This window comes from Muscardinus avellanarius, assembly GCF_963383645.1.
Source record: "Muscardinus avellanarius genome assembly, chromosome: 6".
Classification (NCBI taxonomy): Eukaryota; Metazoa; Chordata; class Mammalia; order Rodentia; family Gliridae; genus Muscardinus; species Muscardinus avellanarius.
Window position 1 is genome coordinate 95957659 of NC_137791.1, and position 27233 is coordinate 95984891.

Sequence of the window (27233 nt, forward strand, 5' to 3'; positions counted from 1 at the left end):
ATGAGGGGACTGCTCCCCCAGCTCTGACATCCCACTCCACCTCCCCCACTGGCTCCAGGAAGATGTGGTTTATATTAGTGACCTGGAGAAAGTTCATGCCCTCTGGGAAGAGTGTGTCCATGCAATGGCAGGGTGATTAATGGTTTATTTACAGCACTGACATCCAGCCTGTCAGGACCCTGCAGTGGCCTTTGATGTAAAACACACCGAGGGGCCCTGGGTCCTCCTTATCTCCTTGGAGGAGAGAAATTCGAAATGAAGAATGGTGGCCAAAGCTCTGAACACTGGGCGTCAGGCCTCCGAATGGTGAAAACAGACAAGAGCCAGCAATTGGGGGATTGTGGGGGTGTTTAGAGGGTGGGTGGTGCTCAGCAGGGGGCCCTGTCCTCTTTCTTATTTTTCCTTCTTCTTCCTTGGGCACCCCCATGTCGACTCAGATCCCTCAAGTCTCACTGGATAATAATTTCACAAGTCATGCATGGACATTACCAGGAGTAAAGCCATGGGTGTTTGCATTTCTCCAGAACAGTGGGTGGGCAGTGATCAGGCCACAGTATTGAACCATTAATGGTTTCTGGTTGAGGGAGCCATGTTTCTTTAAGAGAACAAAAGAACCCACAGTGACTCCTGGTCACCCAGCACAGAGGCTGGAGTTTGCAAACAGGCAGCTTCAAGCTGAATTCAGCAACAGCTGTATTTTGTTTGGCTTCAGAGAGCTGAAAGACTTTTTAGTAGTTGCCAGCATTTAACAATAAGATTTCAATTTCACATGAAGATTTGGATTTCTGCTGTCTTTTGAAAAGCTGGAAATCTACAGACTGGACTTGTGTACCTTCAGCACAAAAGGAGCAGCTGGTGAACAAGGTCGCGCCCCTCGACTGAGGCCGCGCCAGTGTCCTTAGTGACACCGCATGCCCACTGCAGTCTATGTGTGCTGCTCTTCCACCAACCCTAGCCCACTTCATGCATGTTTTGGCGAGTTATATAATTCAAATTCATTGGATCAGAGAAAATGTGTTTTTTTTTTTCCCCAACCAATAAAATGGGACTACCAAAAACCAACACAACACGATTATTGTGATGTTTATAAGAGAATCGTTAAGTGCCTAGCATAGAGCTTGATATATAAAACGTTTCTGGTCACTAGTTGTGATGTTTGGTGTTGCAGGCACAAAAGGAGACCTTCCACTAGGAGAAAGCATGCTGGTGGGCCTTGTTAATTTTGAAGCAGTTATTCAAATTGACACTTTAAAAATAGATTCTGCTTTTCTTTATAAAGACCTATCCAAGATCTCAATATCTGCATGCGGTCTGGGTGGGTTGGCGGGTTCTGGAGTTTTTAAGTGTTCTTTGAGAATGCTGACCTCAAGCATCCTGCCGTCAGAGGTGGCAGTACAGAAGGCACCCAGGGCCTCCTCACTGGAGGGTAGATCTGTATTGGACCAGCCCAAAAGGCAACTGGCTAACAGTGGAAAGACACAAGAGAATAAAGAAATGGTCTCTAAAGAGAACACAGGAAGATATCCTTCAGCAGCTCTCTGGCCATTATTTTTCTATTCTCCTGTGGAACAAATTAGGCGAAGGAGCGCCACAGTTGGTCTAATGAGTCATGACCCGTAACGAGATGCAGGTGGCCTCAAACCCTCGCCTCTGGCAGGCGTTCTGTCTGTCTCCTGATTTTGTGATTCCTCTTATAGTTCTTCCCAGACCGTTACCTCCAGCATGGGAATCCAGAGACAGTGGTGCTTGGTACAATTGTTGTATGGTTGGTTACAAGTGGTCCTGTCGACTGGCCCAAAGACTTTACCTAGACGCAAGCAACAGGGTGGTTCCATTGGAATCAGGTCCACACCAAGGAGGTCACCAACTCTTAATTATTTTTCTCCACATCATTCCCTAATAGAAAGAGCCTTTCTGAATACACGTTATTTTCTATTTATGTTATGTTTCTATGTTATGATGTGCTTGAATTTGCATGAGTTTGACTCCTTTTGGCAGCAAGTAACAGACGCATAAATGCAAATTATTTTCCCATCAGGAAGTCTGTGGGTTTAATTATTTTCTACCGACAGGGCTCAACTTTTTGTAGATGACTGAGTTACATTTCCCAGAGACACTCATAGAAGAGACTTAGAATAAAACTCCAAGAAGAAGGGGGAAAATCTTTTGATATTAAAACTCTGTTCTACATCACAAGTCTATTGAGAAATCGCTGGTAGTATGTGGATAAGCTCCACTGGGGTCTCATGGAAATGCTTCTTCCTGCCTCAGGAAAGAAAGAAAAAAAAAAAGCCATGGTGAGAGTCTGCTGAGAGCTCCCCAATCAAAGGAAGGAGAATACATGAGCATCTGCAACGGGGCAGACATCACCTGAGATATCTGGCTGCATTAGTGGTAGATGGCACCTGGATGAGCAAAGGATGCTGTGACATGCTCTGTGTTGGACTTTGGTACCCAGAGTATAGCTGGCATCTGATGCCAGACCCCTTCCTTGTAGGGGCCCCAGGGGCAACGTCAGAAGGTGCCCAACAGCAGCATCTGCACCGGGTACAAAGCAAAGTCACCACATGGGGATCCACAAAGAGAGGGTAACATGAAGGGATAAAAGGCCAGGCTATGGGGACAGTGTCCTTAACATGTAATTTCTGGTTGAGCTGTGTCCATTCACCTGGGCAGATTTCTGGGCTTTGTGCCACCAGTCCTGCATTTTCAGAATCCTTTGGGAACATGGACTCAGAACCAACATTTTAGTCAAACTCTCACAAATCCAGCAATCCCACTACTGGTTATATTTCCAAAGGAAATAAAATTAGCACATCACTTTATTGTTATGAACATGTAACTCTCATGTTTATTATAGCATTAATCACAATACCCCAAATTGGAATAAAAATAAATATTCACCAGTGGATGAATGAATAAAGCAAATTTGGTGTACATGTATATATATATGTCTATATATATATAATCACATGTATATATAGATAGATACTACTTAGCCATAAGAAAGAATAAAGTCTTGTCATTTGTGACAGTATGAATGAACCTGGAGGATATTATGTCAAGTGAAATAAGTCATGCCAAGAAAGACAAATATTGCATGATTTCACTGATATGTGGAATCTTAGAAAAGTCAAAATCATTTAATCGTGAGAGCATTTGCCATCTTTTGCTCAGGCTGGAGGCTTAAAGCCTTAGGTTTGCATTTGAGGGTTGCCTCTTGCAGAAGATAGTGGAAGCCCTCAAGCCCACAATTAGCTTTCTTCTTTGGGCTTTTGCATCACTGGAGGTCTATACTGGATGGCAGACCACAGATATTTTCAGAGAGCCTTTAAAAATAAGAACAGGCCGGGAGTGATGGTGTATGCTTGTAATCCCCACGCTTGGGAGGCAGAAGCAGGAGGATAGAGTAGGTTTGAAGCCAGCCTTGCTGACTTAAGAGACCCTGTTTCTAAATAAAAGAAGTATAAAATAGGTCTGGGAGTGTAGCCTGAAGGTAGAAAGGTTTCCAGGAACCCCAGTACCACACATACAAAAAAAAAAAAAAAATCAGAACAGAATTTTAATCTTGAATGTCAAAAATTAGTGCTCAGAATCTGTCCAGGGAGAGGGCTGTGTAGAGCACATTAGGTTCTCAGTTGAAACTAAAAGTCAGGAACAAGAAAGGTTCATTGAAACCACAGAAGCTGCAACAAAACTTTGATAAAACACAGTATCTATTTGTTTAATGGAAGAAGGATGTACCTTTCTACAGCCTTTAATGTTAATGTCCTTTATTCAATTAAAAAAAAAATGTTGAGCCAGGGGTGGTGGCACACTCTTCTAATCCCAGCATTCAGGGGGTGGAGACCCGAGGATCTTGGTTCGCAGACAGCCTCAGCTACTTATCGGCCCTTTTCAACTCAATGAGACCCTGTTTCAAATATAAAAAGACTTAACAAATAGAGCTGGAGCTACCTCGGAGGTACAATGCCCCTGGGTTCCATACCCAGTACCAAAAAAAAAAAAAAAAAAAAAAAGTCAGTCATGCCAAAGGACAGCAGGATGAGAATAAAACCAAGAGATAAAACAGATCACAGAAATAGATCTACTTTGTAGTTAGTTGACAAGATCTTTAAAATAACAATAATTACTATTTTAAGATAATAGAGGAAATAGTGGGGGAAATAGATAATAAGAGAGAATTTCACAGAATATTGAAATATACAAGAAAGAATCAAATAAAATTCTAGGAAAAAAAGAAAGAGCTCATTGAATAGACTTAAAAGCAGATTAGACACAACAGATAATGAGATTAGTAAAGTAGAAGATAAGTTAATTGAAAATAACCAAATTGAAGTACAGAGAGAAAAAAGAAAATCTACAGAAAAGATTTTTAGAATGTGTGGGCATGTATGTGACTGGACTAGGAAAAAAGAAAGAAATAGTGGGTCAGAAAGAGAACAGTAAAAAAAAACTTTGAAGAGATAATGGCTAAGAACTTTCCAAAGTTAATGAAATATACTCATTCACAGATTGAAGAAATCATGTGTGTTAGTGTGTGCGCACATATGCTAGAGATTGAGCACAGGGGCATTCTACCTCTAAGCTACACCCGAGCCCTTTTTTATTTTTTATTTTGCTAAGTTGCTGAGATAACTTTGAATGGGTGATAATACTGTCTTAGCTTCCCAAGTATTGAGATTATAAGTGTGCTCCACCATGCATGGCTGATTTAAGAAGACTTTGACAACTGAAGCAGAATAAGTTTGAACAAAGCCACATCTAGAAACATCATAGTAAAACTGCTAAAAAGAAAAATTTTAGTGAGAGTTACAGAAAAACATACAAAATAAAGGAGCAATAACAAATTTTACATCTGAGTAAGACAACAAAGGGACATATTTGAAATTCTGAAAAATAAAACCCTGCTAACCCATTATCCTATAATCAGTAAAAATATTCTTTAAAAATTATGAGAAACAACTATTTTCAGGCAAACAAAAACAAAAGATTTTATTAACAACAGTTCTCGTTAGTGGAAATAATAAAGTGAATTCTTGCTACTGAAGGAAAACAACATCAGTGTAAAACCCCAAATAGCAAGAAATAAAGAGCAACAGAAGTAATGCTACCTGTATGTGGGTACATGAAGACATACATCACCAAATATTAATTGTATAAGATTTTTAAAGAATGAGTATATAGGAAAACATAAATACAAAAGTTGGTTAGCTGGGAGTGGTGGCGCACGCTTGTAATCCCCGCGCTTGGGAGGCGGAGACAGGAGGACCACGCAGGTTCGAAGCCAGCCACGTGCGCTGGCTTAGGAGACCCTGTTTCCAAATAAAAATGTAAAAATAGGTCTGGGAGTGTAGCCCGGAGGTAGAAGGGCTTCCAGGAACCCCAGTACCACCACCACCACCACCACCAACAACAAAAAAAAAAAAAAAAAAAAAAAAGTTGGTTAGGGCATAACTGGAATTAAAGCTTTCTAGAATGTTACCATTATATGAGTAATAGTAAAAGTAGTTATTTGTGCTAGAATAGAAGGTACAGGTATGTTTTCTTTTTGACCTCTAAGTGACCTCTAAGTGAATAGTTGAATATGCTCAGTTAGCAAGAGAAATAAAATAAAAATTTTTACTAATAAAAAAGAAAAAGAAATAAGTGAATCACAGATGAAACAAAGGGTGAAATGATAGATAAAACTTCAATATGTCATTAACTACACTAAATATAAATGGAATAAATACTCCAATTGTTTTAGTAGTCATATGGTAGGCAGTGATACTGGAAATTGGAGAGAGGTAGTCCACTATAAGATCCATGAATTATAGTGACAAAACATTTATTAAAACTGTGTCTGGCATAGACTAGAAAAATGAAGCAAGTATCAATCTTGTAACTTTTAGGGAAAAAATTGAAAATAAAATTGTATATTCGTTGTAACTGACTGCAATTATCAAAGTATCAGAAAAAATGAGTTCACACAGAATTTGCTGGTTTGAAAGAAAAACTAAAAATTAATCTGTAGATTCCAAGATACCTGAGTATTAAAAAAACTCAAAAGCCATCATTATCTAGACCACAAAGAGTAGGAAAAAAGATTGAGAAAAAATTTTAAGCAATAATGGCCCATTAAAGTTTAGATTTACAGCAAGATAAGAAATTGGTGTATGGTTTCCTATCCAAGCTGGATGGCCTCATGTTTGGCTGACATTAAATTAAAGAGAGTTACGCCGGGCGGGTGGCGCATGCCTGTAATCCCCGCGCTTGGGAGGCCGAGACAGGAGGATCGCGCAGGTTCGAAGCCAGCCACGCGTGCGCTGGTTTAGGAGACCCTGTTTCCAAATAAAAATATAAAATAGGTCTGGGAATGTAGCCCGGAGTAGAAGGGCTCCCAGGAACCCCAGTACCACCTAAATAAATAAATAAATAAATAAAAGAGAGTTAACCGGGTGTGGTGGTGCACGCTTGTAATTCCTGTGCTTGGGAGGCTGAGACAGGAGGATCATGCAGGTTCAAAGCCAGCCTCAGCTACTGAGTGAGGCTCTCAGCAATTTAGTGAGATCCTGTTTCCAAATATAATATAAAATAGGTCTGGGAGTATAGACAGAAGGTTCCACCCCTAGTACCACCATAAATAAATAAATAAATAAATAAATAAATAAATAAATAAAGTTAAAAGGGATTAAGATAGCAAAGAGAAGTATCAGACTTCAGATTATATCTAGGATCTAACATATGGGACTGATTAGATAGATAGTAATCATGTTTTTGAGGTGGTTTTATTGTCAAAGAAATACGAACAAAGAATCAGGAACCTGGTCTAAAATGCCTTTTCTAGTTGAGACTTGAAATGACATTTGGGCTCCCAGGAACAATTTTTAACAACTGAAACAAACTGAAAAAACCCTTGAAGATGATACACTTTTCAATACCCACTTCAGATATAGCCAAGGAGGCAATGGTGGACAAGAAAGAATGCTTCACAGGGTAGAACCATTGGTTGTGGTGAATAATAGACCTATGTCTAGTGTTCCTTAGAGCACAGAGATGTTTGGTCATTCCTTAGAATAGTATCTTTCCTCTGCTAAGGGGCCGTAGTTCTTCACTGGGCAGTAGTAGAGGTGCCTATGACTTTGGCATTGGGCAAAAGAAAATGGTCTGGACCAAGCCAACTGCTCGTAAGTCAACTGGTGCGAAACCCCCCCCCCCCATGCTGCAAACAGCTGGCCACTAAAGCTGCCCACAAAAGCGTTCCCTCTACAGGTGGGGTGAAATGCTCACCACTACAGGACAGGGACTCTGGGGCTTCCAGAGGGTTCTCCTTACCAGAAATCGACTGAGCATCTCATCCAGAAGTTGTCTTTCCAGAGGTTGGTGAGAGACATTGCTCAGAATTTCAAAACTGAGCTGAGGTTTCAGAGCGTAGCCATTGGGTCCTACAGGAGGCCAGTGAAGCGTGTCCCGGTGGGTATTTTGAAGATGCTAACCTATGTGCCGCCCACCGCCATGCCCAAAGACATCCATGAGGCTCACTGGAGATGAAGATAGAGAGCACTAAGTGAAGGCAGTTTTTATGGTTGTGTTGTAAATTCTGTGAAATACTTTGGTTTAATCTGTGACTTTTTTTGGTAATAAATTGTTTATACTATGCTGCAAACTAAAGTCATTCCATCTCTTACCAGGGTGAATGTGAAAGGTGACTTTCCACAGACCTCAGGGATGTGAGCACCGTTGCCCAAGAGTGGCTAGTTGCAAACACGCAGAAGGGATGAGTGAAATTTGCTGCTTCTCACGCTGCGTGTTTCTGTATATTAGTGACTTGTTGGGTAGCTATTAAGGTACCAGAATTGATAATAATATATACAGGCTCCTTTTGCAATAAAACTGGTTACGATTTGACCCAAGTGTTTTAACAACTGGGGCCACTAAATCCGACCATCCATCACTGTGATAGAATGTGGGCTTTTTCAAGGATGAACCACAATGTAACTTACAGTTTCCTTAAAAAAAAAAGTAAACCTGAAAGTTATAAAATATGCTATGTGCATTTATAATAGCTATTTTATATATTGCAGTGTCAATATTTTTAAATTAAATGTTTTACATTCACAAGTGATGAGGAATCTTGCCATGAAGGTGTATGTCATGATGTTTAACTGGTCTTCTCCTAACTAGAAATGGCACTCTATTCTGTAGTAGTAAAATGCTTTGTGTAATATACCTTGCATAAGTCCTCATTCTACCACATGTTAACTAACTTTCTAGCTGATAATGTAAACACTGATGGGGAGATTTTATTTATAAGCGCCCTAGAATTAAAATAACAAGCTATTCACACCAGCATCATCTGTTACTAGTATTCTACATGGACATGCATCTTTTCATTGTATTATGGTTGGTCTCATAACTAGATGCTTTTCTCCTCTACTAAGGAAACAAAACCAAGATTCATTCTTTTCCTTGTAGGGTGTAAATTCTATGGGGGAGAAGCACGCAGCTCTAGCTCAAAGGTCTTCTGCCAATTAAGATGGTTTTGCTTTAGATTATATCTGTTACTGCCCTGGGAAAAATCTCTTTTACTGAGATGGCCTTCCAAGTGGTTTTTAAATCTATTCTATGGAAGTTTTTAGGTCAATTATGTATGTTGACTAAATGTACAAATAAACCTGTCTACCAAAAGAAAACCAACAACAACAAATAAATAAACAATAAGCTGGATGTGGTGGTGCACACCTGTAATCCCAGTACTTGGGAGGCTGAGATAGGAGGATTGCAGGTTTGAAGCCAGGCGCAGCAGCTTAGGGAGGCTCTCAGGGACTTAATGAGATCCTGCTTCAAAATAAAAAATAAAATTGGGTGTCATGGCACATGCTTGTAAATCCCAGTAGTTGAGAGGTTGACACAAGAGTATCACAGGTTGGAGACAGCGTCAGCATGTAGTGAGACTCTCATCAACCTGGTGAGACCCTGTTTAAAAATAAGAATAAAATTGGGTTGGGAGTGTAGCTCAGAGGTAGAATGCTCCTGGGTTCATTCACTAACACAGAAGAAAGAAAGAAAGAAAGAAAGAAAGAAAGAAAGAAAGAAAGAAAGAAAGAAAGAAAGAAAGAAAGAAAGAAAATATTTCTTATTTACAAAGAAGGGTTTTCATGAGACCTGTGCAAGAGGATTCTATCCTTGTTACATTCTAATGACTACTGAATACTCACTCTACTTGCTTCCTATTTGTGAATAGAAATTTTCATTGAGGTTATTCTCTCTCCCTTCTGTGTGACTGTGTGTGTGTGTGTGTGTGTGTGTGTGTGTGTGTGTGTGTGTGTGATGTTTAATTTACATGTGACTGGATTGCAAGGATGGACATATGTGGAGAGGAGTTTGCATTTCCTGGAAGCTTTGGGTTTGATTGAGTGGAAGTTGGCATCTCCCTTGGGAAGGGGAAATGTTTGTTGTTGATATGGGAAGACAAGTGAGAATGCTGTTCGGTGACTAAAGTGCAGGGCGATGGGTGACCAAGAATGGTGTGTGTTCCCCAGAGCCTGTTTCCTTCACCTCCTGGATCTGTAGCCAGGCCCCTTTGCTTTGCACATCCTCAAGTAGTATGGGTAATGGTGATTTGCGCCACACCCAGTCCTGGCCCAAGAAACCTCCCACACCATCTTCCATGTCTCACCTTCCTCCACCGCTGAGCCAGTCGGTGTCTACACCAGGCTGACTCTGGAAACTATAGGTTAAAGGTGGAGCCTTATCAACCCAGGCCTCACGATGGGCTCCCCCCAGGCTTCCTCCTCCCATCTGCTTGACTTTTAAATTCCACTGTATTAGGTTGCAGAGATTTGGGAGTTGCATCTAATGCTACCTTAATTAACGAGCCAGCCTTCTTACAAGTTGTCCCCTCCCTTCATCAACACGCTATAGCTTAGGTTACACAAGTATGATTCAGACGGCAATGAGTGGACTTTGACAGCTGAGCAACCTGTTGTTCAGGGAAAAATGGATTACTTTTTGATAATCAGCTCCTGTGGTCATGCTAACTCTAGAGCACTTTTGGGATGTCCTTTTCTAACCCCATTCCTGAGCCTCCCTCTACCGCCAAAATATTCTTCCCGAATTCCCAGTTACTGAAGAAGTGGCAAGGGCTGCAGAGAGAGACTTTACTAAATACTATTACAAAGGGTTTGTTGTTGTTGTTTGTTGTTGTTGTTGTTGTTGTTTTACTGCTGGGTGTGGTGGCTCATGCCTATAATCCTAGTACTGGGGAAGCTGAGACAGGAGGATGACAGATTCGAGGTCAGCTTCAACAACTTAGTGAAGCTTGCAACAACTTAATGAGCCTGTTCAAAATAAAAAAATAAAAAGGGCTGGAGGTTTAGCTTAGAGGTAGAATGCCCCTGGGTTCAACCCCCAGGACCTAAAATAAATAAAAACCAAAAAAAATTTTGTCTAGGCAGGGAATAGTGGATATAGTTACAGCGTGTTACATCGTGTCCTTCTTAGAGGCATCTTCTGGAATGGGGTCAGTGTATTTCCCCACAAATCCCAAATCCTGGAAATGTGTGACTAACACCAGCATCATGTCCTCAGGGGGTGGAAATGTCTTGCAATCTGACCCCAAGAATGCAGGTCTCCTGACTTCAAGAACTTATCTCCTAGGGGGGTTTCTGTTTTTCTCAGTCAACTCCACAGCCATACCATACACAGCCAGGAGTGATTTGTTTCTCTGAAACCATCCAGCTTACAAGTTTTGCTTTCCAACCAGGAAGGGCGTTGTGGTGCCTTTCTGTCCAACACAGACTGATTCATTGTTACTTTAGGGAAATATTTTCTTGTCAACCTATTAGAATATGAGTTTGGCAGTGGGAGTAAGGTTTCAGTTCAGTTAGTAAAAGAACGGCTGGAGCATGCCATGCTGCTGGGCCTGAATGTGACACTGTATCTGTCTTTTATTATGCAAAGAATCTAAAAAATATTAGCGAGATGTTCAAAGACCCAGAGCATGCCTAACTCATCTTGAAAACAAAACAACACACACAAAAAATCAGGTTTTCTGGCAAGGCTGAGCATAGGCCAAAGAAGCTGTTCTGAGTCTGATGATTTAAATATAAAATCTGAAAAGGAAGAGAGGTAAAGCCCGACCCTCACTGGACAGATAAATCACAAGCACAGACGAGCAGTTAGAGGGAGCTTTCCACCACACTCACTGTGTGTTTGAGGAGGATGACTTCAGAGGTTGAGTAGTTGGATTATAAAGTGCCATCCATCAGAAATATTGGGAAATGAGAATCTGGGGTTTGGGGATCTGGAACTGCAACAAGGCCAGGATTGGTCACTGCCTGGTTGATGGAGTCCTCAGGCGTTTACGGAACGGCTGCCTGTAGAGGTCCTGGGCTGGACTCTGGGAGAAAGTGGTGGGCAACAGAAAGTATTTCTGCCCCCGTGAGTGTGCAATCCAGGAGATATAGATCAATAAACAGAAGGATGCTATAAAATGAGTAGTGTAGCTGCTGGGGGGGGGCAGAGAAGGGCCAGCCAACCCAGCTCTGTGGAGGGGCACGGAAGGCTTCCTGGTAGAAAGGATGTCTAGACTATGACATGGAAGACGAGGGACCATCATGGAGGCAAAGGTCAGGTGAGGAGAATTTGGTGAGGGAGGATGCTGGGCCAGGGATGTTGAAGCCCGGGAACTGCAGAAAGCATGGTATATTATGAGACTAGGGGGAAATGACAAACAGCTAGATTCTAACTGCAAAGCAGAGACGGTTGAAGGGAAACAGCTTGGAGGCTGCTTCAGGTTCATGCACAGCTTGTGTTTCAAAAGAGGCTGGACTTTTAAAAGAAAAGTGGGAGATGCTGAAGCAGCTTAACTATAGCTCGAATTCTACTTAATCCTGTTTGAAAAGGAGGAGTTAAAGGCCTAACGGCCTAAGGATGCTCACTGTGGGGAACTTGGGCTATTTCTTCAGGGGAACTGGGGGAATTGAAGCTTCTGCAGACCCATCTGCTGGAATGTGGCTTCTGTAGACCTCTGCTGCATGCTAATTTCTTTTCATTTTCTCATAGACATTCTTTCCAGACACCTTACTTGCTCTGAATAATCTGTGCTAATAAAGTAAAGGCGAGAAGTAAATACTCCAAGTGACAGGTGACCCTAAATCATGCATTTGATTTGTGAATGGGACCACATAAACAGGCAATGTATGCAAAACAAGCTCTCATGTCCATTGGCATGCTTAGACAGACAGGCAGAAGAGAGAACAAACAGCTTTATGGAGGGATGTACAATGAACTGCACATATTTGGTGTGCATGATTTGATGAGCTTGGGCAAATTTGTACACCCATGAACATGATGGAACATGATCAAGGCAACGGACATGCCCATCACCTCCAAACGTTCTCTAGTGCGTCATTGTTTGTTGTTATAAAAACCTTCAACATGAGGTCTACTCTCTACAAATTTCTAAGTGTATAGTACAATCTTGTTAGCTTTAGGCATTATGTTGAAAACAGCACACTTCAAGAATTTCATTTCTTTTGCATAACTGAAACTCTGCACCTCCTGGCAACTGCCATTCAGGCCTCTGATGTCGCCGCCATGGGCTAAACTATTTTAGAACTGCAAGCAAATGGAATCACGTATTATTTGTCCCTCTGTGCTGACTTACTTCACTTCGCACAATGTCATCCAAGTTCACTCGTGTGGTGCAAATGGCAGGTCGCTTTTTTTTCAGGGATGAATAGTGTTCCATTGTTGCTGGCACACTCCTGAGCTGTCATGGCAAAAGGCTAGCAGGAGTAGGATTCTCCTACCAGCACCAGAAGATGGAGATAAGAAAATGGGTGTCATGGGTCATTCTTGTACAGCAAGTTTCTGGAGTCATGGTATTTTCTAATATAAAACTGTATTTCCCAAGATATCTTCCACAGAACCCCAAGTTTCCAGGCTTCCTGTTTTTTGAGGTACTGGGGATTGAACCCTGGGGCATTCAACTTCCAAGCTATATCCTCAGCCCTATTTTTTTTTATTCTTTATTTTGAAACAGAGTCTCACTGAGTTATGGAGGGCCTAAGTAGCTAAGGCTGGCTGCAAACCTGTGATCCTCCTGTCTCAGCCTCCCAAGTACTGGGATTACAAGCGTGCACCATCACGCCCGGCTCCCCAGGCATTCTTTGCTTTTAAAAAAATACTTTTATCAGTGCATTATAGTCTGACATCATAAAGTAAGTTTAGAGTGATGGGGACATACATGCATGGAGCACTTGGCGGGCTTCCCCCAGCTCATTCCCCTCCTCCTTCCCCCCTTCCCCATACATGCTATTGAGATTGACATTGGTGTTATCACATACGTATGTAACACCAATGGAAGTGTTTCCCTCACTGATTCTCTCTCTCCATCACCCTCCCCTAGACCACCTCCCACAGTTTCTTCTTCGTTATGTGGAGTCCCTCTTGTATTCCAATTACTCCCTAGCTTCTGCATATGAGAGAAAAAATATGACCCTTTACTTTCTGTGACTGGCTAATCTCACTTAACATAATGTTCTCCAGGTCTGTCCATTTTCCTGTAAATGACATAATTTTGTCCTTCTTTATAGCTGCATAGAATTCCATTGTGTGTATATTCCATAATTTTTTTGTGTGTGTGGTGCTAGGATTTGAACCCAGGGGCATTCTACCTCCAAGCTACACCCCAGCCTGATTATTATTCTTTATTTTGAAACAGGGTCTCATTAAGTTGCCTCACTAGGAGGGCCTTACTAAGTAGCTGAGGCTGGCCACGATCCTGGATCCTCCTGTCTTAGCCTCCCAAGTACTGGGAATACAAGTGTGCACCACCACGCCCAGCTCTATCCCATAATTTTGTAATTTATTAATCTGTTGATGGACACTTAGGTTGGTTCCATAATTTGGCTACTGCCAATTGTGCTGCTATAAACATAGATATGCATGTATCACTATAATATTCTGATTTCAGTTCCTTTGAAAAGATACCTAGGCATGGTATCACTGGATCATACTGTGGATTTTCCTTGGAACCCCAATTTCCCAGGATTTCAGTAGGTTTTGACCCTGCATTGGAAAGTAAGGTTTTAGATTAAACAATTCTAGATTACAAGAGGTGAAGTTAAATTTTTTTGCTAAAAAACTGACAGTTCTTCAGCAGCATCACCACCACCATCCAAAAAATTAATAATAATAAAGAAAGAAAAGAAAAAAGAGATATATAGCAACATTAATATGCTATTATACATTGTGACTTTAAAAAAAGGAGTGTGGTTTGCCAAGTATCTCAAACTATTTTCCAAAGATTCTCCTAGCCTGCTTGACCACTGTTAGTCAGTGCTTGAGATAACCAACTTATAAAGAAAAAGGTTTATCACGGCTCACAGTTTGGGAGGTTTCAGTTCAAGTGTGTTGGCCCAGTGCTTTTTGAAGCAGCTTACCATACCATGGCTAGGAACATAGGGTAGAATAAAGCTGCTTCTCTTGTGGCTGGAAATTGGAGGGGAAAAAAGGAAAAAGGAGGGGCCAGAGTCCTATGAAGTCCCTCGAGGGAGTGCCTTCCAGTGGCCTGAAGACTTTCCACATGGCTCACCTCTTAAAGGTTCCACCATCTCCCCAAAGTGCCGCGGGTTGGGGACCACGCCTATTTAACACATGTTCCTTTGGGAACAATTATCCAAATCACAGTAATCACAGAAACCTTTTCATTTCTTTGTGGCACTCCATGCAGCACAGGGCTGATTGTAACTGTTTGGAGAGAGGACATTGGCGTCTCTGTGGCTGTCAGGGCCTCCAGAGAGAAGTGGGGTGTCTTGGGGCCCCAGAGCTTGACTTGCGTGTGTATCCGTGACAGAGTGCACTGTGGTGCACACACAGTGGATTCTTTGCTTCAGGAAAAGCAGTTTGTTGGTTTGGTAAATTCTCCGAAGAAATACTCAGAGTGAAGTAACAGGAACAGGGATTCATTTGTAAAAACAAACACAGGCATCCCTGCGTCAGCAAACCCCATGGAGAGTGACTTGCTCAATATCATAGAGGGGTTCAAAAGGAAGATTGGGGGGTCTTCAACTTGACATTGGGGAGAACAAAATGATTCATGTGAAGAAGAAACATGAGACACACACTGAGCAGCCGAACATCAGGGATAATTTTGACACATTTTTAATTGTAATTTTTAATGGAAAAAAACAGTTATACTGTTAAAATTTTCATCTTGCAAAAAAGTTCTCTTGGAACAGAAGCATCTCTAAGTTATATTTGACTAATGGTGTGAGAAAATCTGACTTTGCTGATGGATTTTAAGGAGTGACAATCCAGGTCTGGGAGATTTTCCTGAAATGGATTATCCTCAAAGGATTCTTATCAATCAATACAATTTCCATCTGCTTTTTTGATATCACAAGTGTCATAGGAGGTGAACAGGTAAGCAGGTGGCTAAAAAATATTGACAACAAAACAAAACAAAAACAAATAAACAAGCAAAAAACAACCCATAGAAAATAAAATTCCAAACATCCTTAAAAATCGACTGTGAGTCAGGGAGCCAGGCAGGCTTTAAAGAATTCCAAGAGAACCAGTTGACTGCAGGAAGGGAAAAGCAGAAAGCTAGCACCTGGATCTTAAGAGACCCAGTTTCTTCCACCAGATTAAAAGCTTAGTACTATGCATACATAACTTTTATTGTTTTGTATAATAGCTCTGAGCAGTTTGCATTATTCCCAATTTATTGTGGTATAAGTCAAGTTCAGGGAAGTGAAGAAACTTTCTCAAGTTTCTATAATTAAGTGAGCATTAAATTAAAAATTTAACCTAGAGTGATCATGCACATCTCCTTCCTTTCTTCCTTCCTTCCTTTCTTTCTTTCTTTCTTTCTTTCTTTCTTTCTTTCTTTCTTTCTTTCTTTCGTTTGCTATTCTTTCTTTTTTTGTGGGTCTGAGGATGGAACCCAGGGGCATACAATCTTTGAGCTACACCCCTTGCCCTATTTTGTATTCTTTATTTGGAAACAGGGTCTCACTAAATTGTGGAGGGCCTCACTAAGTAGGCTGTCCGCGAACTGTGATCTTCTGGCCTCAGCCTCCCGAATGCTGGGATTATAACATGCGCCACCACGCCCGGTTGCACATCTCCTTTCAACACTCTTGCTTTCATTGGCAAAGTCATTCCCCCAGATAAATTTAATTTGAACCAGGTGTGGTAGCACATGACCAGTAGTTGTGAGGCTAAGACAGGAGGATTAAAGGTTTGAGGCCAGTCTCGACAACTTAGCGAGACCCTTGGCAACTTGGCAAAACTCTGTTTTAAAATAAAAAAATAAAGCTGGGTGTGGTAGCACACACACTTGTAATCCCAGTACTTGGGAGGCTGAGACAGGAGGATTGCACAGGTTCGAAGCCAGCCTCAGCTACTTAATGAGGCTCTCAGCAACTTAGTGAGACCCTGTTTCCAAATGAAACATGAAATAGGTCTGAGAGTATAGCCTGTAGGTAGAAAGCCCCTGGGTTCCATCCCCAGTACCATAAATAAATAAATAAATAATAAATAAAATTAAAAATTAAAAAAGGCCGGGGGTATAGCTTGGAAGTAGAATGCCCTTTAGTTCAAACATCAGTACCTCCAAAGAAATTAATTTGGAAGTTAAGAATAAAAGATCTTTGATAAATTAGAAACTTTCAGTGGCTTTAAATTTTTTTAAAATCCCTGGATGAAAACAGAAGGAACCAGGAATAAAATCATCTCTCTACATCTAACTAATTTAATCTAGCAAACCCTTATCTAGCATTTTCCAGGCATAGTTTAAGCACTACTATATGAATCCTCCTAAAAACCTCATGTGGTAGGTACAACTGGCATCTCCATTTTTTTAGAAACACAGAGATGAAATAATTTGCCTGAGTTTTCTGTACTAATAAGTGGCAGGACAGAGGTACAAATCCTGAAAGGCAGGTTTCAGAGTCTGTGTTTTTAAACTTCATTCTGTACCACTTTCTTTTTTTTTTTAATCATACCGGGGATGGAACCCAGGGGCACTCCACCTCCGAGCTATACCCCCAGCCCTATTTTTCATTTTTATTTTGCAACAGCCTCTCACTGAGTTGCAAGGGACCTCACTAAGTAGCTGAGGCTGTCTGCGAACCCAGATACTCCTGTCTCAGTCTCCCGAATGCTGGGATTACAAACGTGCGCCACTACGCCTGGCTCAGTATCACCTTTTTGATCGGAAAACTTGAGGTCTAAGGAAATGCCACATTAAGGTGTTGAGTCAGGTAATCAGGTTTCATTGTGTATTTACTCATCTCGGATGCACTCCAGGCTAAAGCAGATTTTCAGAGCTTTCCTGTACACAACCGTGTCCCAGCACACGCGGCCTGGAGGTTGACGTCTGACCAGGCTCTCTTGACCCCGCACAAACTCATGTGCTCTTCTCTGGGGTGGCCTACTTTCATTGGCCTCGGGAACCCAGGCCCCACTGGCTGCTGCTTTTGGTGGACGCCGGGCAGGGTGTGTCCTGCCTGCACCAATTTACGGGCACAGGGTGAATGGAGAGGGTCTAGCCCGGTGTTCCTTCATCACTCATTGCCCTCGGTCACAGTATGTACTAAGATGCTCCAGAAAAAGCCAAACAAAAGAAAACATAGAGTGTAACCCTGACCACTAACCACACACACACACACACACACACACACACACACACACTCACACACACATAGCCCGCAGCTGAGTCAGAATCCTCCAGAGCAGATGCTGGCTCACAGGTCTCCTGGAGCGCAGGTGTGCCTGGGCTCAGGGCTAGAAGAAGTTGGGAAGCAATGCTTTTAACAGAGAAGAGACTGCAACTGACCCTGTAAAGAATTATGATGTTAAAAAGCAAGGGGGAGGGGCAGGGAGCACCAAGTGCTGTGAGCACGTGTGTCACTGTCAATATGATCTACACGTGATGCACCAATAAAAAAAAAAAAAAAATATATATATATATATATATATATATATATATATATATATATATATATTGGTGGTACTGGGGTTCCTGGAAGCCCTTCTACCTCCGGGCTACACTCCCAGACCTATTTTTATATTTTTATTTGGAAACAGGGTCTACTAAGCCAGCGCGGCTGGCCTCGAACCAGCGTGATCCTCCTGTCTCCGCCTCCCAAAAGCGGGGATTACAAGCGTGCGCCACCACGCCCGGCCTAAAAGTGTATTTAAAAAAAAAAAAAAACATGGTTCTGGGCGGGGGTCGCGGGCTGGGCACGTTGGATGGGGCCCGGGTCGTGGGACTCTGGGCCCCAGGCAGAACTGCGCGTAGCATGCCAGACCCCTGGAGAAACCAGGCCCAGTAAGACGCTGGGTTCTGGGCGGGGGTCGCGGGCGGGGCACGCCAGATGGGGCCCGGGTCGCGGGACTCTGGGCCCCAGGCCGAACTGCGTGTAGCACGCCAGACCCCTGGAGAAACCGGGCCCAGTAAGACGCTGGGTTCTGGGTGGGGGTCGCGGGTGGGGCACGCCAGATGGGGCCCGGGTCGCGGGACTCTGGGTCCCAGCCGAACTGCGCATAGCACGCCAGACCCCTGGAGAAACCAGGCCCAGTAAGATGCTGGGTTCTGGGCAGGGGTCGCGCTCGGGGCACGCCAGCTGGGGCCCGGGTCACGGGACTCTGGGCCCCGGGCCGAACTGCGAGTAGCATGCCAGACCCCTGGAGAAACCGGGCCCAGAACAGAAAAAGAGAAAGAAAAATATCGGAGAGGTGGTAAGAAAGCCCTTATGGATGCCAGGACACTGGAGATGCAGACAAAACTTATCTAAATGCACTGGAACTTATGGAAAAATTCGCTGTGAAAGAGGACTGCTATTTCTCTATATTGTTAAGAATCTCAGACATCACATATAAGGAGAGAGTTTAGCGGAGACCAAGGAGAAATGCGGTGTTGAAAGAGTTCTCCGCGATGGTGGTGGAGACTTGTATTCAGGAGAAGCAGAAACCGGATCTTACCAACTTTATTTTTTTGGAGAAATTACACCAAATGTCGAATGCTACCATCACGCATGCTTAGGAACACTGGACAACATTCAGAGTGGAAAAAGAGCCTGGGAAGGATTTGAAACGGTGGAGGCAGTGGCAATGCCAGTGGCCAATATTCGGGGGAGGCAGAGATCTGATACATTACAACTGGAACCTTTGAAATAATAACCACAGAGACAGTGATCGGAACCTGCGGAGGGGTTAGGCGGGCGCCGGGGCCAGTGGCCGACATCGGAGCTTGCTGTGAGGCAAGGCCACTACTGAGGCCTCCGTGGCTGGGATTGGAACTTGCAGAGGGGTTAGACCGATGCTGGGGCCAGCGAGGCCAGCATTGGAGCCTGCCATGATGCAAGGCTTGTGCTAGGGCCTCCGAGGTTGGGTCCGGAACTTGCTGAGGGGTTAGGCCGGTGCTGGGGTCAGTGAGCCCAGCATCGGAGCCTGCCGTGAGGCAAGGCCAGTGTTGGGGCCCCCCGAGGACGGGACCGGAGCCTGCTGAGGGGTTAGGCCGGTGCTGGGGCCAGCGAGGCTGGCATCAGAGCCTGCCATGAGGCAAGGCCGGTACTTGGGCCTCCGAGGCCAGGATAAGAGCCTGCCGAGGGGTTAGGCCGGTGCTGGGGCCAGCGAGGCCGGCATCGGAGCCTGCCTTGAGGCATGACCAGTGCTGGGGCCTCCGAGGCTGGGATTGGAGCCTGCCAAGGGGTTAGGCCGGTGCTGGGGCCAGTGAGGCCGGCATCGGAGCCTGCCTTGAGGCAAGGCCGGTACTGGGGCCTCCGAGGCCAGGATAAGAGCCTGTCGAGGGGTTATGCCGGTGCTGGGGCCAGCGAGGCCGGCATCGGAGCCTGCCGTGAGGCATGACTAGTGTTGGGGCCTCCGAGGCCGGCATCGGAGCCTGCCTTGAGGCAAGGCCGGTACTGGGGCCTCCAAATCCATGATCGGAGCCTGCCAAGGGGTTAGGCCGGTGCTGGGGCCAGCGAGGCCGGCATCGGAGCCTGCCTTGAGGCAAGGCCGGTACTGGGGCCTCCGAGGCCAGGATAAGAGCCTGTCGAGGGGTTATGCCGGTGCTGGGGCCAGCGAGGCCGGCATCGGAGCCTGCCGTGAGGCATGACTAGTGTTGGGGCCTCCGAGGCCGGCATCGGAGCCTGCCTTGAGGCAAGGCCGGTACTGGGGCCTCCAAATCCATGATCGGAGCCTGCCAAGGGGTTAGGCCGGTGCTGGGGCCAGCGAGGCCGGCATCGGAGCCTGCCTTGAGGCATGACCAGTGCTGGGGCCTCCAAATCCGGGATCGGAGCCTGCCAAGGGGTTAGGCCGGAGCTGGAGCCAGCGAGGCCGGCATCGGAGCCTGCCTTGAGGCAAGGCCGGTATTGGGGCCTCTGAGGCCGGGATCGGAGCCTGCCGAGGGGTTAGGCCGCTGCTGGGGCCAGTGAGGCCGGCATCGGAGCCTGCCGTGAGGCAAGGCCGGTACTGTGGCCTCCGAGGCCAGGATAAGAGCCTGCCGAGGGGTTAGGCCGGTGCTGGGGCCAGCGAGGCCGGCATCGGAGCCTGCCTTGAGGCAAGGCCGGTACTGGGGCCTCGAGGCCAGGATAAGAGCCTGCTGAGGGGTTAGGCCGGTGCTGGGGCCAGCGAGGCCGGCATCGGAGCCTGCCTTGAGGCATGACCAGTGCTGGGGCCTCCGAGGCTGGGATTGGAGCCTGCCAAGGGGTTAGGCCGGTGCTGGGGCCAGTGAGGCCGGCATCGGAGCCTGCCTTGAGGCAAGGCCGGTACTGGGGCCTCCGAGGCCAGGATAAGAGCCTGTCGAGGGGTTATGCCGGTGCTGGGGCCAGCGAGGCCGGCATCGGAGCCTGCCGTGAGGCATGACTAGTGTTGGGGCCTCCGAGGCCGGCATCGGAGCCTGCCTTGAGGCAAGGCCGGTACTGGGGCCTCCAAATCCATGATCGGAGCCTGCCAAGGGGTTAGGCCGGTGCTGGGGCCAGCGAGGCCGGCATCGGAGCCTGCCTTGAGGCAAGGCCGGTACTGGGGCCTCCGAGGCCAGGATAAGAGCCTGTCGAGGGGTTAGGCCGGTGCTGGGGCCAGCGAGGCCGGCATCGGAGCCTGCCGTGAGGCATGACTAGTGTTGGGGCCTCCGAGGCCAGCATCGGAGCCTGCCTTGAGGCAAGGCCGGTACTGGGGCCTCCAAATCCATGATCGGAGCCTGCCAAGGGGTTAGGCCGGTGCTGGGGCCAGCGAGGCCGGCATCGGAGCCTGCCTTGAGGCAAGGCTGGTACTGGGGCCTCTGAGGCCAGGATAAGAGCCTGCCGAGGGGTTAGGCCGGTGCTGGGGCCAGCGAGGCCGGCATCGGAGCCTGCCTTGAGGCATGACCAGTGCTGGGGCCTCTGAGGCCGGGATCGGAGCCTGCCGAGGGGTTAGGCTGGTGCTGGGGCCAACGAGGCCGGCATTGGAGCCTGCCATGAGGCTAGGCCGGTGCTGGGGCCTCCAAGGCCGGGATTGGAATCCTGCCAAGGGGTTAGACCGGTGCAGGGGCCAATGGCCAGCATCGGAGCCTGGCGTGAGGCAAGTTCACTCCTGCGGGCTCCAAGGTCGGGACCAAAGCCAGCTTAGGGGTTAGACCGGTTCAGGGGCCAGCGAGACCAGAACTGGGGCCTCCCATGAGGCAAGGCCGCTGCTTGAGCCAGCGAGGTCTGGATCAGTCCACTGAGTAGCCAGGCCACTACTGGGACCATCAAGAGTGGGATTGGTACTTGCAACGCAGCATGCACAGAGAAATATCGCAGAAAATATAAATCAGACGCTTCTCTTAATCAGCAATAACTAGGAGGAAAAGGGCAACAGGAAGAGGTTGAGCTATAGAAAGGGCCCTATAGTGAAGCAACTAATGTGACCAATCAGAGGGTATGTAATACTGGAGGACGGAGCCTCTTTAAAACGCAGGAGGTACATAAACAAATGTATCAAAGTAAATCACCAAAGCAGCGTGGGATGGAGGGAGGGGGAGGGAATGGGATGGGGGCCGGATGAGGGCTAATTGGATGATGTGTGCTTGTATATCCTCTCAAGTCTTGTACTTCAATGTGATTGATATATGACTACAATGCACCAATTTAAAAAATAAATTAATTAAAAAAAAAAACATGAGCAAGGGGTGGGAGGGTACAAGCCATAGAACACTTTTGAATAACAGTTTATTGATGGATGGAATACTTTTTTAAAAAGACAAATGTTATGGTGCATATTTAAGGTTTATAGCGTGATGTTATGGGACAAATATAGATAGTAAAATCGTTACTGTAGGGAAGGAGATTGACATGCCTGTCATTTCACGTGGTTGCTTTCTTTGTGACAAAAGCAATGAAAATCCACTAAATTGACAAAAATCCCTAACACGATCCAATTTTATTAACTTTAGCCCTAAACTTGTCCATCTTACGTGTTTGCTCTTTTGTATACTTTGATGTAAGTCACAGGAAACAAGGTACCTGATGTTAAAATTTTCTTACCCAGTTCCCTTTCCTTTAATTATGTGAGGGCATAAATAAACAATGTTTCCCCCTCTGCAGAAAAGACAAACTGCAAACTGTGAGGCAAGAGGCAGGAGAAAGTCTAGACAAAATTCTCTAAGTCATGAAGTAGGTTATTCTCTCCTAACTCCTTTAGCTGAACATTTTCTTTTATGGAAAATAGAATGATAAAAACTTCCTGTAACTTACTTGCATTTTCCACTGATTTTCTAACTTTGTAAATAATTTCTGTTTGTTTCTTTTTTTAACATTTCCCCTTTAGAAAGGCCGGAGGCATGGGATTTTAATTATCAAGGGTCATTGGTTTCTAAAGGACACGTTATGTCTTAAAAAAAAAAAAGCAAAAATTAAAATCATGTATCCCATCCAGGGAATGCTATTTAAAGTATGTTTTCAAACGCTGGGGTTAGTAGTGCATGCTTGTAATCCTAGCGCTTGGGAGGCTGAGACAGGAGGATCGCACAGGTTCGAAGCCAGCCTCAGCTACTTAGTGAGGCTCTCAGTAACTTAGTGAGACCCTGTTTCCAAATAAAGTATAAAATAGGTCTGGGAGTATAGCCCAGAGGTAGAAAAGCCCCTGGGTTCCACCCCCAGTACCACATAATAATAATAATAATAATAATAATAATAATAATAATAATAAAGTATGTTTTCTCATGGCCAGAGCCTAACAGGTAACTGTTTCACCCAGATCTGGGTTTTTCAAAATGAAAACCTTGGAAAATTTAGCCTGGAATGGTCTGAACATTTAAGCCTTGTTAGCTTTGGGAAGGAAATTGCTGGAATGCCTTGGGTGTCTGAAAAGAAAGGCGCTTGCCTACAAGGTATGCTGGAGTTTGGCTCCAGAAGAGAATGACCACAGTGCTGAGAATCAGAACTGACCCTCAGCATTTCCAGATGTGGAACCAAGTGTCAACATAAATCTCCTGGGATTTGTTTGAGCGCAGGCTTGGCCAGCCATGCTGCCTGGAACACACAGGGAGAAGGCGGAGTCATGGCTGTCCCTCCCTCCGGGATGACAGCCTGGTTGCCACCTCTGCCGAGAGGCCAGCTCCCAGGAGACACAGCTGAGCCATGGCTGTCGCTGCATTTGGACAGGATAGAATAAGAAGCCCCAAGAAACAGAAGTATAAGGGTGGCCGGGAGGAGAGCATCCACCCTGCAATCATGCACATTCAGCTTGTTTTCAAGATATAAAGAGTTCTTCAGCCTCCTTCCAGAACACTGTATTCTACGTGCTTCTGTGTGTCTATACCGCTTACAATCTCCACAGGAATAATTTTAATTGTTGATAATATTCCCTTAAGTGTCTTATAATTGAATCCACAGTCCCCTGCTATTGGAAATTGAGTTCTTTCTAGTTGTTCAACATAAAAATTATCTGTAATTAATATTTCCGTGAGCACAATTGTTTTCAAAATGTTTGTGGTGTTCCCATCTTCCCAAGTGTCTCTTTCAATGGGATTCACATGAATTACTGGTGTGTACTCTCCTTCGTCCCTTTAGTCACACCATCACTTGGAAATCCATTAACCAGCAAAGAAAGAAAGGACGAAAGAAAGAAAAGAAATGAGAAAATGTTCATTCAGTGAAATCTGGATGTAAATATACAGTGAAGTGTATGCAAGCCTAAAAATAAAGTGATTTAAAATATTTATTTATTTATTAGTATTGGGGTTGAAGCCAGGGATGCTGTACCACTGAGTTACATTTATAGCTTACTTGTTTATCCTTTTTTTCTCCTTTTCTTTTACTTTTCTTTCTTTCTTTCTTTCTTTTCTTCTTTCTTTCCTTCTTTCTTTCTTTCCTTCTTTCTTTCTTTCTGACAGGGCCCTGCTAAGTTGCCCAGGCTGGCCTTGAACTTGGGCTCCTCCTGCTTTAGCCTCCCAAGTAGCTGGGGTGTCAGCAATAAATCAGCATTCCCTGCCAGATAGCTTTTTTAATGCAAAAATTTAAAAAGTTAAAAAAAAAACACATTTCTTACAATCATAACTAACCAGCATAACAATTCCATAGCCACACAGGCCAAAATAAGACTCTTATGCTCTTTTTATTCAATCTTTTTGCATTTGCAGCGATGAAAGGGCACAACAAACACTTACCTAATAGAGTTCTCATTCTACATCAAGAAGTTTTATGTTTTATGGGATTTGTTAACTCATTAAACTCTTGGGGGAACTCTGTAAGGTGCCTTTTCCTGTTTTGTACACGAGAGCCTGAGTGTCAGCGAGGCCAAGGAGCTGCCAGGGCACCGCTGTCTTCCTGACCTTTCCCCAGGTGCAGACATCTCTCGGTGTCTTCCCAGACATTAGCTGCTCAGCCAGTCTCCTGTGCTGCGGGATCCTCTGCCGGAGCCCGCCCTGCAGGCCTGCTATGGCTGCCATCTAGGAATTGACCTTTCTCTCTTCCCTAGGATGCCTTCGCCTCTCCTTCCTCAGTGCTCCTCTCTCCTGCCTCCATTTCTGCTCTTTCTTGGTTGACTCCCTCATTTCATTGAAGTTCCTCCAAGAAAGAGTGCGTAGGAGGTCAATCCCTGAGACCCTGGATTCCAGCTGGGCACAGTGGTGGTGTAGGCCTGTGATTCCACTGTGTGAGAGGCTGAGACAGGAGGCTGGCAGTTTCGAGGTCTTACATTCTAAAAATCCATCTTGGTTCTCCATGTAGAATCCTATGCCAACAGTCCTTTTCAAGGATTCACTCCATTGTCTCCTGGCTTCCAGTGCCGAGGAGGCGATCTCCTTGATCCTCTGTATGAAACCTGCTTTTGCTCTCTAGAAGCTTTTACATCCCCTCGCCCCACTGCCTGTTGCAAGGGGTAGACCGAAATAACACATGTGACTGAGGGATAAATCTCAAGAGGAGGGAAGCGGGAGCACCCTAGGCCTGGAGAGAGCTGGACAATTGGGCTGGGCTGGAGTCCAGATTCACTCAGAGCCACAGGGTGCTCTGGAGTGAAAATTATCCCACTTTAGAGGCGAGGTGACTGGCCTTTGAATGTGCGAGTCAGCCCTTGGTTGTGTGTTCTGAGCAGAAGAGTGGTGGGTGGAACCTTCCAGACGGCATAGCTTTGGCTTAGCTGAAAGTAATTCTGCAAAGAAAGAACTGAGGTTTCCATGTGTTCTTCATCTGCTAATGACGTTTAGAGGCAGGACTGTGGGGAGGTGGTAGGGTTAGATGATGTCATGAGGTGGAGCCCTGTGATGGTGTTAGTGGCCCTGAGAGATGAGGGAAAAAGACTGGCCAGCACCCTTACTCGTTTTATCTCTCCATGGAAGTATGCAGCAAAAAGGCCCTCTCAAATTCTGAGCACGTGCTGGTGCCATGCTCTGGATTCCCCAGCCTCCAAAGCTGTAAGAAATAAACCTCCAGTGTCAACTCTGTTATAGCAGCAGAACATGAACGCAGACAGCAGCCAACACTTCCCGTGGTTGGATGCCGGCCTGGTAGAAGAGGATCTGGATAAGGCAGCAACAGGGTCTCCTACACGCATGTTATGAAACTCCACAGCACTTGTCTCTCCCCGTGGACACTCATGCCCTTCAGTCCTGGTACATTTTATTCAGTTGTTTTATGGATGCCATCCACTTTCCTGGGAATTTTTTAAATTTAGAAGTTGGAGCTCTTAGACTTACTTTCTAATGTTTTCTTATCTGTCCTATTTTACTTTTCCTTTATCACTTTATTCTCTTTCTTCCTTTACAATGGGCTTTTTGGAAGTTCCTTTCATTTATTATTTTCACTATTACTATTATACTGTATTATTGTTGTATTATTATATGTATTATTATTGTACTGATTGAACCCAGGTACCTTCTACTACTGAGCTGTGTCCCCAGCCCTTTTTATTTTTATTTTGAGACAGGGTCTCACTAAGCTGCTGAGGCTGGCCATCCTCCTGCCTCAGCTCTTTGAGTCTCTCAGAGCACAGATATTTGCCCAGCCTGAGCTTTATAAATATTTTTATATCTTTTAATTTCTAAGTCCTCTTCTTCACTCGGAATATTCTTTATTTCAGGAGTTTTCTGCTCCTATTTCATGTTTGAGATTTCTTCTTTAGTGATGATACTAGCGATAGCCATTTTCCCCAGCCCTTCTCTCCCATTATAGTCTGTGTTTCCCTGGCCTGCTTGTCTCTGCCCACTGGTTTTGTACTTGGGGCTTTCCCTCAAGTCAGCTTGGCTGTGTGCTTTTATGTAACAGCAGGACAGCACTTCATTGGTAAGGTGAGCCAGATGGGCTATTTTTCTGGAAGTGGAACAGTAAGATTGTCAGGCCTTTCCTTGTTAGTTGATCAGAGAAGCCTCTGATAACTTTCTGCATGGAGGACATTGCCAAATCTCCAGCAGCTTGAGAGCCACGCAGGGGGAGACCACTAGTTGTTTCAACATCAGTAACCATTCCCTTGATCCCCCAGTTTTACTTAATCTTCACTCAGCTGTGGCTCCTGTCCTCATCCAGTCACTAGGATTTACCTTTTCCAGGGGCCAACCCTCTGCTTGGCATTAGTGCATGTGAGAGAGCGCTTGCCACCTGCTTCCATGGGGTAGGAAAAGGAACTCGAGAAATCCAACTGCTCCTTAAGCAGACTTTGGCTCAGTCCACCTGATCTCGCACCTCCTCTGTCCTGCCTTCTAGAAGTGCCTGAGGCCTCCACGTCCCGAGACGTTCGTGGATTCCGTGCTATAAGTTGTGTCTACTCCCTCCATTTAG